Consider the following 13,831-nt stretch of genomic DNA (forward strand, 5'->3'; position numbering starts at 1 on the left):
CAGCCTCCCTCCTGTCCTCTGCCTGACCCTGCCAGGTGCTAAGGGAAAGATGAGGAGGAAAATTAAGGCAGGCTGCATCCCCTCTGCCTGGGAGCAGCCCCAGAATGTAGCAGATGCTCAATAAACACATTCAAACCCATGAGGAGAAGACCGACCAAGGGTGGAAAAGCAAGTACAGAGGTTCCAATACTGAGGTTAAAAATGACACACTGATGAACCTGACCTCCCTGGGCCTCAGTCTCCCCAGCCATGCATTGTGCAGTGATGTGGGTTGCTGGGTGTTGCTGAGAGATAATATGAGTTAAGCCATGTGAGGTGGTAAGATGTGCCTGGCACAGAGCAGGTGCTGCATACAAGCTGTTATTATGAATAATAGCAATAGCCAAAAGGTCCTGCCGGCCAGGCTGGAGGGACATCCAATGCCAGCACCCAGCAGCACTTAGCAAACGACCATAGAATCTAGACTCAAGCTGCTGAAACTGAGAAAGCAGAACTATAGGACCTCGTGCACACCCAGAGGGGCTTGGGCCATACAGTGGACAGCCTCATATTCAATCTCACAATGGCAGGCCCACATGCAAGAGCCAGAGCTGTATTTACAAGAAAACATATTCATTTATATATTATTTGTTTACTTTTTTTTTAAGGTGCTGGGTATGGAACCCAGGGCTTTGCTCATGCTAGGCAAGTGCTCTACCACTGAGCTACATTCCCAGCCTTTTTTATTTTATTGATTTATTTTTTTGGTACCAAAGATTGAACTCAGGGGCACTTGACCACTGAGCCACATCCCAGCCCTATTTTATATTTTGTTTAGAGACGGGGTTTCACTGAGTTGCTTAGTACCTCGCCATTGCTGAGGCACTCGCCTTTGATTCATTCTTTTTTAAAAAAATTTTTTTTAGACGTTGGTGGGCCTTTATTTTGTTCATTTATTTATATGTGGTGCTGATAATGGAACCCAGTGCCTCACACAGGCTAAGCAAGCGCTGTCCCACTGAGCCACAACCACAGCTCCATGATTAGTTCTTTTTAAAGGAAAATGTGTGTGTGCTCGTGTGTGTGTGTGTGTGTGTGTGTGTGTGTGCTGGGGAGTAACCTAGCACCTCATGCATGAAAATTTTCTGAGAATAACAGAGCTGGTGGCACATACCTGTAACTCCAGTGACTTGGGAGGCTGAGACAGGAGAATCACAAGTTCAAGGCCAGCCTTAGCAACTTAGCCAGGCCCTCAGCAACTTAGTGAGACCCTGTCTTAAAATATTATAAAACGGCTAGAGCTCAGTGGAAAAAATAAAAAAGAATAACACAGCCAGGTGCAGTGGCACATGCCTCTCATTCAGGCTACTTGGGAGGCTCACAAGTTTGAGGCCAGCCTCAGCACCTTGGCAAGACCCTGTCTCAAAAATAAAAATTGAAAAGGATTGGGGATGTAACTCAGTGAAAAAGCACCCCTGCTTCTGGCCTGGAGTCTTCAGACTGTGACCTTGGCCTGGGGTCTGTCTACTTAGAAATGTAGCAGAAGCCTGGATCTCCCTCACGGAGCTCTTGGCCTGAAAGGCACAGGTGCTGGGCCACAAGGACACAGTGTGAGGGGGTCTGCCTGCCCCAGCGACCCTCATGTAGAACTTGGTAGAACAAAGGAATCACGTTGCCCACACATAATTAGTCACGCGCTCTGCTGGACAGACAACCGCCCTAAGCCCCCAAGTTCCCAAGGGGACAGCCCCTTCTGCTAACGATGTGGCCCTGCTCTACTTCCCAGCCTCTCCCATGTTACAGGTGTCTGTGACAGGAGGCTTTAGGCAAGTGGTCTCCCCAGGGTCACGCAGGCCTGCACATAGCTCTCAGCCAGCCTCAGACACTTGGTGGGGCCCTCAGTATGGGAGGCCTCTCCCTAGGTCTCAGACTATTCTGTGAATGGAGCCAGTATCAGTCCCCTGGGGCGGGCATAAGATGCTGAGTGCCCACCACTAGGCCTGGTGAGGAGCTCTTAAGAAATTCAGATCCCAACCAGACACAGTGATGCACACCTGTAATTCCAGCAACTTGGGAGGCTAAATTAGGAGGAGGGCCAGCCTCAGCAACATGACCCAAAATTTAAAATGATTAAAAGGGCTGGGGATGTAGCTCCATGGTAGAGCACCCCCGAGTTCAATCCCTAGTGTTTCCTCCACCTCCCCCACAAAATTCAGATCCTAAGCTGGGGATGTAGCTCAGTGGAAGAGTGTTTACCCAGCATGCATAAGGTCCTGGTTCCATCGCTAGTTCCCCTTCCTCAGCAAAATCAGACTCTGGCCCAGTGCAGACCTGACTCCAAATCCTTCTCAGTTTATCATTAAGACACAGACACCATGGCTAGGGTGAAGTTCAATGACAAAGGAGCCCCCAAAGCCAGGAAGTCTTAGGTAGTTGGAAGGCTGAAGCAGGAGGATCACTGGAGCCCAGTTCAAGACCAGCCTGGGCAACACAGTGAGATAGTGAGACCCCATCTTGAAAGAAAGAAAGAGAGAGAGAGAGAGAGAGAGAGAGAGGGAGGGAAAGAAAGAAAGAAAGAAGGAAAGAAGGAAAGAAGGAAAGAAAGAAGGAAGGAAAGAATTTTTCAGATCCTTTGGGAATGGCCACAGTCTGGCCTGGGTATCCAGCGGCCATAAGGGTAAGACACTTCAGCTGGATGTGTGGCCCCCTGAGTGACCCCAGGAACACAGCATCCTCTGCCCTCTGAGCCAGGTCTCTGGGCCATTACCTCTGTGTAGAGCTGGGGCTGGCAGCTGGGCCCCCCCAGCTCCAGCTTTACTTGCTAAATTTAACCACCAAGGCTAATTTTAATCCCCGGCCGGAATCAGGCGCGTTCCCACGGCTGGGATGTGTTGCCCCAACCCTAGAAGGTCCCTGGAGGCTGAAGGGGGGCACTGGCCCAGAGGTTCCAGTGCCAAGATGACTCCGGAAATGCCCCCTACACCCGGGGTCCCATGAGAGCAGGGGCCAGACTGGGGCTTGGACCTGAGCCACTTAAGCCTGAAAGACCGGATTCCAAATCCTTCTCAGTTTGTCATTAAGACACAGACACCATGGTTAGGGTGAAGTTCAGTGACAAAGGAGCCCTCAAAGCCAGAAAGTTGGGGAGTCTCTGTGAACAGAGACCCTAGAGCAAAGACAGGAAGTGAGATCCAGGCAGAAAGGACAGCAGGTGCAGGGTCTAAAGAGGAATGAGACACAGCCCGAGGCTGGAGGGAGGCACAGGGGACCTCCAGGGCTGGGCCACTATGGGTCTCCTAGATCAGGACAGTGGGTTCTGGTCTAGGAGCCATTGAGAACTACGAGAGAGACTTTGTACAGAGACAGGATAGGCCTTGCTTTTTTATTTATTTATTTATTTGTTGGTACTGGGATTGAACTCAGGGGCACTTTATCACTGAGCTTAATCCCCAGGCCTTTTTAAATTTTTTTTTTTTTAATTTTTGAGATAGGATCTTGCTAAGTTGCTGAAGCTGGTCTGGAACTTGAAATCCCCCTGCTTTAAGCTCCCGGGTCATTGGGACTCCAGGCACATATCACTGAGCTCAGATATTTTCTTTTAGTTTTTGAAAGAAGGTCTCATTATGTTGTTCAGCCTGCCTTCAAACTCTTGGGCTCAAGGTGATCCTCCTGCCTCAGTCTCCTAAGAAACTGGGACTACAGGCACATGCCACCGTACCTGGCTTGATTTATCATTTTAAGACTCAGCTCGTGGCTGTCATGGGGATCAGAACTGCTGGGGGCAGGGATGGAGATGATTTGAGGGTGGAGGGGAGGACAGAGGTGCACCTGTCTGGGGGTGGGACTCCTTCAATGCTTTGTGCCTTAAGTCATTGTACTCCAGGGTCTGTTGGGTTTTCTGCCTTCTCCAGAGCCAGGCCTGACAGGTGTACTGGGCTCATGCATGAGTTTAATTCTCCTGGCACCCATTGATCCTGGTACTCCCCCCCCCCAATCACACAAGAGCCAACTCACTTTGGTCCCTGAGGGATCTACACAAAACAGCTCCGATCATGCTCACAGCTCCGTAAGTCCACACTGTCCTCATGAGCAAGTTCAGCATTCAGCCTGATATTCAAGGCCCCTGCCCAAATCAGCTCCTGCCCATCCCACTCTCCCTTCAATAAGTATCTCTGCTTAAAAGGCTCTTTTGTCTCTTCTTCACCTTTGCAACTCCTATTCACACTTCAAAACCCAGCCCCCCAAAAACCCATTTCTCCGGGAAGACTTCTTTGCCATTCTGGACTTCCACAGTGCACATCCTTCCCCTCCAGTTCTGACCCCGTTGTGCTGGGGTATGCCTATCCAGCTTTATCTCTCCCAGAGCAGCAACCCCTCTGGATCAGGCCCATGAGTGATCAAGAAGATTTCGTGAGGGGCTGGGGATGTGGCTCAGTGGTAGAGCACTTAGCATGTGTGAGGCACTGGGTTTGATCCTCAGCATCACATAAAAATAAAGAAATAAAGGTTTGAAAAAAAGAATGCTTTAAAAGAAAAAATAAAAAGATTTGGTGGTTGGAGCAGGTCAAGAGAAACATGACTGTTCACCCCCTACACATACCCAGTTTCCCTCAACAACTTCCTCTTAGAGTCCCCCAGCTGATACCCTGCCCAGAAATACACGCGCATGCAAATCCAGTCACTCAGCATGGACCTGTCTAGGGCCCAGGTGTGAAGGGCCAGCAGAGGAACGCGGAGGCGGAGGGCCTAGGGTGTGCATATATATTTGTACTCACATGCAAATCCCCACCCTGAGCCGCAGACAGACCCTGGTGGCCCATTCTCCAGATGTTGGTGTGATCGGAACTTCTGGGGGGAGGTGGTGGCACATGCTGAGTGTGCCGGGCACGAGGGGGGAAGCTGAGGTTGGGGAGGCCTCTTCTGCACATGCACACCCTCCCCCTCTCGTCCAGCCAGAAGGCGGAGAGCTGGGGGCTTCTGCCTGGCACAGGGGCAGGGAGTGAAGCCATTGACCTGGGGATCAAGTAGGGAAGAAAGGACAGAATACAGGGGCATCTCAGGGGAGGAAGCAGGTAACTGTGCCTGAGGCAGAGGCTAGACAGGGGCCTGAGCAGATGAACAGGGAAGCCACCCCTTTCTTTGAACCCCCATACTTGGCACTGAGTATCACTCTGTGCTAACCACGAGCTAGGCTGACCCTTTCTTTTTTTTTATTGTTTTTAGTTGTAGTTTAGTTGAACACAACTAATACTTCTATTTTACTTATTTATTTTTATGTGGTGCCTCACATGTGCAAGGCGAGCGCTCTACCACTGAGCCCCAGCCCCGGCCCTAGGCCGACCCTTTCTTAAAAGAAGTAGAACAACAATCATGGAAGATACAAAAAGTGACTTGAGACCCCTCATTTAAAAAAAGCATCAGCTGTGTGCAAAGCCCTGAGTTTAATCCCCAGTGCCGCCAAAAAAAAAAAAAAAAATCAGCCAGGTATAGTGGCACATGCCTGCAGTCTCAACTATTCCTGAGGCTGAAGAGGAAGGATGGATTGAGCCCAGGAGTTTGAGGACAGCCTGGATAATATGGAGAATCAATCTCTCTCTCTCTCTCTCTCTCTCTCTCTCTCTCTGTCTCGCTCTCTCGCTCTCTTGCTCTCTCTCACTCTCTCGTTCTCTCTCGCTCTCTTTGGTACCAGGGATTAAACTCAGGGGCACTCAACCACTGAGCCACATCCCCAGCCCTATTTTGTATTTTATTTACAGAATTTACAGACATGGTCTCACTGAGTTGCTTAGTGCCTCACTGGGTTACTGAGGCTGGCTTTGAACTCATGATCCTCCTGCCTCAGCCTCCCAAGCTTCTGGGATTACAGGCGTGAGCCACCTCGCCCGCTGAGAAACTCCATCTTAAAAAAAAAAAAAAAAAAGCACCAGGCTCGGATGGTTTTACAATTCTTTTCATTGAACCTCAATGCACAGATGAGCCCAGTGTTATTTAAACTAATTAAGACTTTTGAAATAGATGGGAGCTGTTCAAGTAGTTTTACGAAACTAAGAAATTACTTTATGTTTAAACCTGAGTAAGTCTAAAAAGAAAAGTATTGACCATGATAGGGGTTACATTTGCCAGGGGCAGCAGAAGTCACCACCTGAACTGAGACACAAGCATGAGAAAGAGACAACCAAGAATGGGGTAAACAATCATGGGATCTGGGGAAAGATCCCGCAAAATAAAGTCCCGCAAAATAAACTGCAAAGAAAAAGACCTGGAGGTGATAATGAGTAAATCAAAGAAGGTGATGTGAGAGATAGGAAGAATGGAGGGAGGTGGTAGTGACAAGATTTGCAGTGGTCACAACACATAGGGCCAGTGGGCCACCGGGAGGAGAGGGGGCTTTACTCTGAGGGCAATGGAGAGCCATAGAGTTTGGGAGAAGGGGAATTTTGTGTTTTTCTTTTTTTTTTTTTAGTTGTGGGGTGGAACCCAGGACCTCATACTAAACACATGCTCTCCCACAGAGCTATGCCTCAATGCTTTGTATGGTTTTAAAAAGTTCCTTCAAGGGGGAAAAGAAGTTCCTCTGGCTCTCGTTCACTGGGAGTAGAAAGAGGTAAAACTACTTGGAAACCTGTCAGGCGTATATTTAATCTGAACAGATGCCTCTGTGATGACACTCTCCTCAGTATTCACCCAAGAGAAGTGGGTCCATATTGTACCAGAGGACATAGGACAAGAATCAGCAATTTTATGCATCACAGCCCCAAACTGGAAATGACCCACATGCCCTCAACAGGAGAATCAGTAAATATTTTCTGGTAGAGTCTACAATGGACCGTGACATTGTAGATAGAAAAAGCGCACGCTCTAGCTTCATGAAACTACATGGTGAATCCGAACCGACTCTGCTGACAATACGGAGGGGATGTGTGCTGAGATGCCATTTACACCAAGTTCCTAAACAGTCCAAATTCATCTCTGGTGATGATATCAGCACAGTGGCTACCTAGGGCAGAGGCCCAAAGTGGAAATCCTGGGGGCTAGGAATGTGCTGCTTCCTGATCTGAGGTCTTAGTATGAAGTGTCCGGTCTTGCAAATATTTTGAGCTTTACTTCAGTGAATATGTACATTTTGCTTAGTGTGATTTATCTTAACCAAAAATTATTATTATTATTATTATTTTTTTTTAGAGTTGGGGACGTAGTTCAGTTGTACAGCACCTGCCTACCATGCTTGAAGCCCAGGTAAAACACACACACACACACACACACATACACACACATACACACACACATTTAAAGCCCACTGCTCCCGCTCATGGCTACCATAGGGACCAGTGTTTGTCCAGGCAGGAGTGAGGTGACAGGGAGAGGCTGGGCAGAAGTCCTGGTGGGAAACACCAGTCTGGACAGAAGTAGGGTCGGTAAGAGGGCAATGATGGACTAATGGTTTGTTGAGCAAAGGAAAAGAGCTGGAAGCACATGCCCGTGGTGGGAGAGAAGAGTCAGGGTCCAGGCCTGAGCACTGTTGCGGGTGGGGGTGGGAGATGAAGGAGGACCTCAGGAACACCTGAACATCATAAATTCTCTGTGGTAGTGACTGTGGTTACTAAATCAATCCACAAACACCCTGAGCTTCTTCAGGTCATAGACTGTCACCTTTCTAGGTTGATCCCAGGTGATGGAGACTGAAGGGCACTGGAAGGAATCCCACCCTGCCACTGACCCTTCACCTTCGGCCTCTCCTCGCAGGAGGGCTCGGGATTCTCACCTGTAAATGAGCCTGCGAATCCTTCTCCCATCAGCTGGGAGGAGGTGGGGCGGAGGGACGGGTCTCTTGACCTTGTCTCCTTCCTTCCCAGAAGCCAGTTTTGGAACTTGGGACGCTGAGTCAGCGTGCTGTCTCGCAAGGCCACGGTGACAGCCTTCGCTGCATCACTCCCCCACTTCCTCCCCCATAAAATGGGTCACAGGATCGTGACCTCAGAGGCTTTGCAGCGAGGGTTTGAGAGCACAGATCAGGAACGAGTTCCCCTTCTCGGCTCCCAGTGGGCATTTAATGGGGGGACGAATGGCAGAGTCAGTCTGCCAGACCCTTGAGCCCGCGAGGAGACCGCAGATCGGCGGGGGACCCAGGCCGGGAAAGGAGAAGTGAGAGGCAGGTGGGTGGCGGAGGGAGGCGCGGGCCCGCGGGACGCTGCGGAGCGGGGAGGGGGCGCTGCTCCGGCCGCCGCGACTAATCAGGCCGGAGGCCCCGCCTCACGCAACCCCAGCAGCGGTTTCATCACCTGCTCCCCAAGTACCTCATTACGGGTGACAGGAAGAGCCCCTTGGAAAGCCAGGACCCCCCCCTCCCCTCTCTTGGGGGCCAGAGCAGCTCCGACCCCAGCTGCTGGCGGCGACCCTCCCTCCCCAGCCAGAGCCTTGGACCCGCCTTCTCCCCTGGGAACCTGGGGACATGATGCCCAGGTGCGTTGGGGAGCGCCGGGGTGACCCGGGGGGCCTGGATCAGCCCACTGGGTCCTTCTGGCCCCCCGCAGGTGCCCTTGGGGAGAGTGTGGGCTCAACCAGCGCTTCCCCTGCAGCCTCAGTTTCCTCCCCCAGAAGATGGGGAGAGTCTGGGCTATCTTGAGGTCTCTGGGTGTGACTTTTTCCAGGAGGCTTTGGGTTCCTCTTCCTCAGCCCTCCAGGGTCCAGAGAAGAGTGAAGCCCTCAAGCAATTCTAGGCGGTGGGGTTGAGGGAAGAGAGATTAAGATTATCCCTCAGTCTGGACAGAATGGGGGGAGATTCCCAGACAAAATGAGACCCCAAACACGCAGAGCCCCTCAGAATATACAGAGGCTCTAAACGATGGATCCACCAAACACTTTTATTCCCAAACACATAAGGATCTCTGCCTACAGAAGACCTCAAGCCAGGGGTGGTTACTCTCACCTTTAATCTTACCCACTCAAGAGAGACTTGGGAGGCTAGGGCAGGAGGATCGCAAATCTGATTGTAAGTTGCCAGCCTGGGAAACTTAACAAGATTCTGTCTCAGAATAAAAATTAAAGGCCAGGCTCAGTGGTGCACTGGGCTTCGGAGGCTGAGGCAGGAGGATGGCAAGTTCAAAACCAGCCTCAGCAAAAGTGAGGTGCTAAGCAACTCAGTGAGACCCTGTCTGTAGACCCTGTCCCTAGGACCCCCCCCCCAAAAAAAACCCCAGAATTTAAAAGGGCTGGGGTGTAGCTCAGTGGTAGAATGGCTCTGGGTTAAATCCCCATTACCAAAAAAAAAAAAATCCTCAAAACACAGCTCACACTACACACAGATCGCCCCCCCAAACAACCCACATAGTTATCCAAACATAAATCCCCAAAACATAATCAGATCCCTTTGTACATGCAGACCCCAGACATACATAGGACCCCCAACAAGTCAATCCCCCAAATACAACAGACCCCCAGACATAAAGAGCTCCCTAAATGCATGTAGACACCTGACTCATACAGATCCCCCAACAACATGCAGATGCCAAGATATATTCAGACTCTCCCAAACACAGACCCCTAAAATCCATGCTGGTCCCCTAGGACGTGGACACAGGTGGGCTTTCCCACCTCTTCTTTAAGCAGGGGGCTGAGGTCTGAGGGTAGGGGTTATGAACCCCAAAATCCAAGAACGTTCAAGCTAGAGAAGGCCATGGGACCCTGGAGCACAGGTGTACTCATAGGAAAACTGAGACCCAGTTGGGGACACCCAAGACCCCTTCCCTGGACCACTCCTGCTGGAGGGGCAGGAACCCGCAGTAAGCAGGACTTACACTGTGCCCCAGGAGCCCAGTGTGGCCATGCACTGAGAAGTCACAGCTGGGGCTGTGGGGCCAGTCAGTACAGCTTTCAAACTCTTTTTTTTCCCCTTCTGTGTAGAGGATTTATTTATTTAGTTATCTATCTATCTATCTATCTATCTGTGGTGGTGGGAATGGAACCCAGGATCGTGTGCAGGCTAGGCAAGCACTCTACCACTGAGCTATGGCTCTAGCCCTGTGCTGGGGACCAAACCCAGGATCTCTTGCATGCAGAACACAACCCTAGCCCAAGGTTCCAATCCTGATTTTACCATATGCTCATTTTTTTTTATTCTTTTGGAGCCTTGGTTTCCCCATGTGTACACTAGGCCCCTGCACACTTCCCAAGCACCCATCCACCTCTTCCCCAACCTCAGCTGACCTTCTGCCCCTTTTGGGGCACATGACACACCGGCCCCAAACAGATCTGCCACATTCCCATCACTTTCCCTTTGCCCAGGTCTCTTAACACCATTTTCAGCCCTATCCAGGCACAGCCGACATGACCTGCAGAAATCCCTCCTCCTAAAAGCACCCTCTTCCCCAGGTGGGATTCACCTAAACCTGCAGCACTTCACCCTACAGGACTTCCCGTCCCCACCCCCCGTGGTGCTGGGGATGGAATCCAGGGCCTTGAATATGCTAGGCAAGCATATGCAATATGCCCAGCCCTTTTTGTTTTATTTTGAGACAGGGTCTGGCTCAGTTGCCCAGGCTGGCATCAAACTTGTGATCCTCCTGCCTCATCCTTCCGAGTAGCTGGAATTATACATCTGATTGTATTCCTTGGTGCTTTCTTTGACCAGCATCTTGCCACAATAGCATGTCCTACTCTGTGAGGGTGGGATGGAGCCTCCCCAATCCCTGGCCCACTGTAGATCCCCCATCACTCTTCTTGGAATGAATGAGCAACAACTGTTTAACAAACAGAAGAAACACTGGTAACTTGTTCAGCTTTTGTGGTGCTGGGGATGGAACCCAGGTCCTTGCCCTAGCTAGGCAAGAGCTCTACCACTGAGCTGCACCCCTAGCCCTCAGTTTCCTTCCTTCCTTCCTTCCTTCCTACCTACCTACCTTCCTTAAGGGGCACTTAACCACTGAGCCACATCCCCAGCCCTTTTTATATTTTATTTAGAGACAGGGTCTCGCTGAGTTGCTCAGGGCCTTGATAAACTTCTGAGGCTGGTTCTGAACTCGTGACCCTCCTGCCTCAGCCTCCCAAACCGCTCAGTTTTCTTTTAAACACTTCATGGCCCACAAAACAAACTGAAGGCCCCATATGGCCTGTAGGCCACAAGTTTGAGACCCCTGCTCTGAAAAGTTTTCACAGTACAACAGCCAACTAGATAGGCCAAGCAACTGACCCTCTGGAGGTCCCACTACTCAGCTTGAGTGGAAACCACATCCGGAAGTCACCCAACACAAACCTGGCCTGCCACAGGCATGCTCACCTGCCAAGAAGGCCTGTCCTTCATCAAGGTCACTGAAAACTGAGGATCCTCCCATCCCATCTTACCTTCCTGAGGATCCAGGAGAGACACCACGCTTAGCCTGACCCTGCTGTCCCACAGCCAAGCCACCAAAGGCCCCCAGCAATGTCCCCTGAGCCTCAGTGGCGGCTGCAGGGACAGCCCAAGATTTCCCTCTCTTTGTTCCAGAGAAAGATCTCCCTGTGGGGCCCCAGAAATTCATCCCCAGAGGCCCAGGCCTCCCTGCTTGGGAAATTAGCACATCTGTCAGTGCTGGGCTAGGCGGAAGGGATCCTGCCCACAGCCTGGCAGCCCTAAGATGCAGCCAGCTGGAATCCTGGGATGTGACTTTGGGGCATCCCCAGTCCCTTACTGTCTACCCCCAGAAATGTCAGGGACACAGGAACAGGGGGTAGACAGAGCTGGGCTCCCCATCAACTGGTACGGTAGGGGAGGCAATGACAGATATGTAACCGTGCCTGGGGGACGGCTGGCCCAGGAGAAATTCAAAAGGCAGGGTCTGTGGCAAGTGGCAGGGAAGGGAGCTGCTTTGGACAGAGGGTCCAGAAGGGCCTTTCTGAGGAGAAGTGGCCTTACCATGTAGGGATGTGGGGACAACCTGCCTGGCTGATAGAATCATCACACTGCAAAGGCCCTAAAGTGGGAATGTGCTGGGCAGGTTTCAGGAGCAGGCGAGGTTGGTTTGTCCGGGGTGAGGTGAAGCTGAGACAGCTGGAGACAGAGGCTGGGGGGAAGGGGGGGCAGGGTGATGGACAGCGCTGCAGAACAACAGGGAGTTTTCTTTTTTTTGGGGGGGGTGTACCAGGAATTGAACCCAGGGGCACTTAATCACGGAGCCACATCTCCAGCCCTTTTTTATAATTTATTTAGAGACAGGGTTTCGCTGAGTTGCTTAAGGCCTTACTAAGTTGCTGAGGCTGGGTTTGAACTTGTGATCCTCCTGCCTCAGCCTCCCAAGTCACTGGGATGACAGGCATGCCCCACCGCACCTGGCAGCAATAGGGAGTTATGGAAGGTGTGTGAGCAGGTGAGGGCTGTGGTCTGATTCAAGATTTTTCCGAAGACCTCATGGCTGTCATGGGGAGGAGGTCAGGATAGCATCCAGCAGATGGTGGGCCAGGCAGGCTGCAGACCACAGAAGTGGATGCGGTGTGCCTGTGTCAACAGCAGTGGGGACTCCTGATTTCACCCCACTGCAATTGCTCCCTTCTCAGGCCTCTACCTTGACTTTGGGAACTTGGACCTGGAGGAGAACAGATCCTAGCAAAGGATGGAGTGAGGATAGGCCAGGATGGCGCTCTTAGGCACCTCTGCTTGGTCACATATCAGATGGCACCTCCTATGATTGAGCACCTACTCTAGGCGCAGGCCCATACTCCACCTCATTTACACACGGGACCTGCCTGACCCACAAATGGCCCAGTGAAGCGAAGCCAGTGCCCCTTCTTTATGCCAGAAAAGGTGAGCATTTTTTCTGGAGCCCACATGGTAAGAGCCCCCAGGTCCGCAATCAAGCCTGGGCCCAAGGGCCAAACTGACACACCCCAACTCATAGCCCCTGCCCAGTCTTGGAAGCAGAACTGAATGTTCAACCCAGAATCACCATGGGGGTGCCTAGACACTCATTCTTACACCTCAGGGGTATCAGGACATTTGCACAGGTCTTACAGACATAGACACAGGGAGGTCGTTTTGTGGGGCAGAGAAATGGGAATCTCTGTGAGGATTCACAGGCTAGGGTAGAGTGAGCTCCCAAGCCCCCTAAAGGGATCTATCTATCTCCAGGTACATAAATGCTTCAAATCTTCCAGAAGACTGATTCCCCCCAACTTGTCTATATTCATTGCCTCCAATTATTTTAATTCCTTTTCTTCTCTTAATTTTCATTTTCCAGATGTCCACTGGTTGGTTATGATTTAAGCAAATAAATCACTAGTTGAAGATGGGAAGCCAAATTCAGGGTCCCTCGCCCTTGGTTTTGTTCTTTCAGAGGGCTAAGGAGTAGACTGAGCCCAATCCTTTCTCCAAAAGGCGTGGGTATATCTACCTGTTTGAGTCCCCTACCTCAAAAAAAAAAAAAAAAAAAAAAAAAAAAAAAAAAAACAACAACAAAAAAAAAAACCAGCTTCCAGCTCTTGAAGGTGAAATTTCTAAAGCCACCCCAAATTCTGTTCTATGGAGGCCAAATTTGGCTTCACACTTCATATAAGTAGCAAGTGACAGGCCTGGGTCAGGAGAACAAGGCTGCCATTTCAGGAAGCCCTCTGATCTCTGGAATCAAACCTCAAACACTGGTCCTTCAAAGTTGAAGTACTTTTTGAACCCAACCTTCACTCCATGAGTCTTGTCCCCATATGCTCAGGGTCCACAGGTCCTGACTGTCCTCAGAGAGGATTCTCTGTGAGGCCAGGCATGAGGCCTCAGTTATGTCTGCCTTCTCCAGTCTGGCTGGGCCTGGGGTGGCCAGGGACCTGGGTTGCCAACATCTGCAGCCCTGAACCCTGAAAGAGGCAGTGAGGGGAGACCATGACTGTGAAGTAA

At 50.9% G+C, this 13,831-nt stretch overlaps 1 protein-coding gene across 5 annotated transcripts in view; it reads right to left on the minus strand.

Moving 5' to 3' along the window:
• Mef2b (myocyte enhancer factor 2B) overlaps positions 1-13,831 on the minus strand; it is a 30,932-nt gene that overhangs the window by 4,821 nt on the left and 12,280 nt on the right. The window lies entirely within an intron of this gene.

Source organism: Marmota marmota, unplaced genomic scaffold, assembly GCF_001458135.2.
Source record: "Marmota marmota marmota unplaced genomic scaffold, marMar, whole genome shotgun sequence".
Lineage (NCBI taxonomy): Eukaryota > Metazoa > Chordata > Mammalia > Rodentia > Sciuridae > Marmota > Marmota marmota.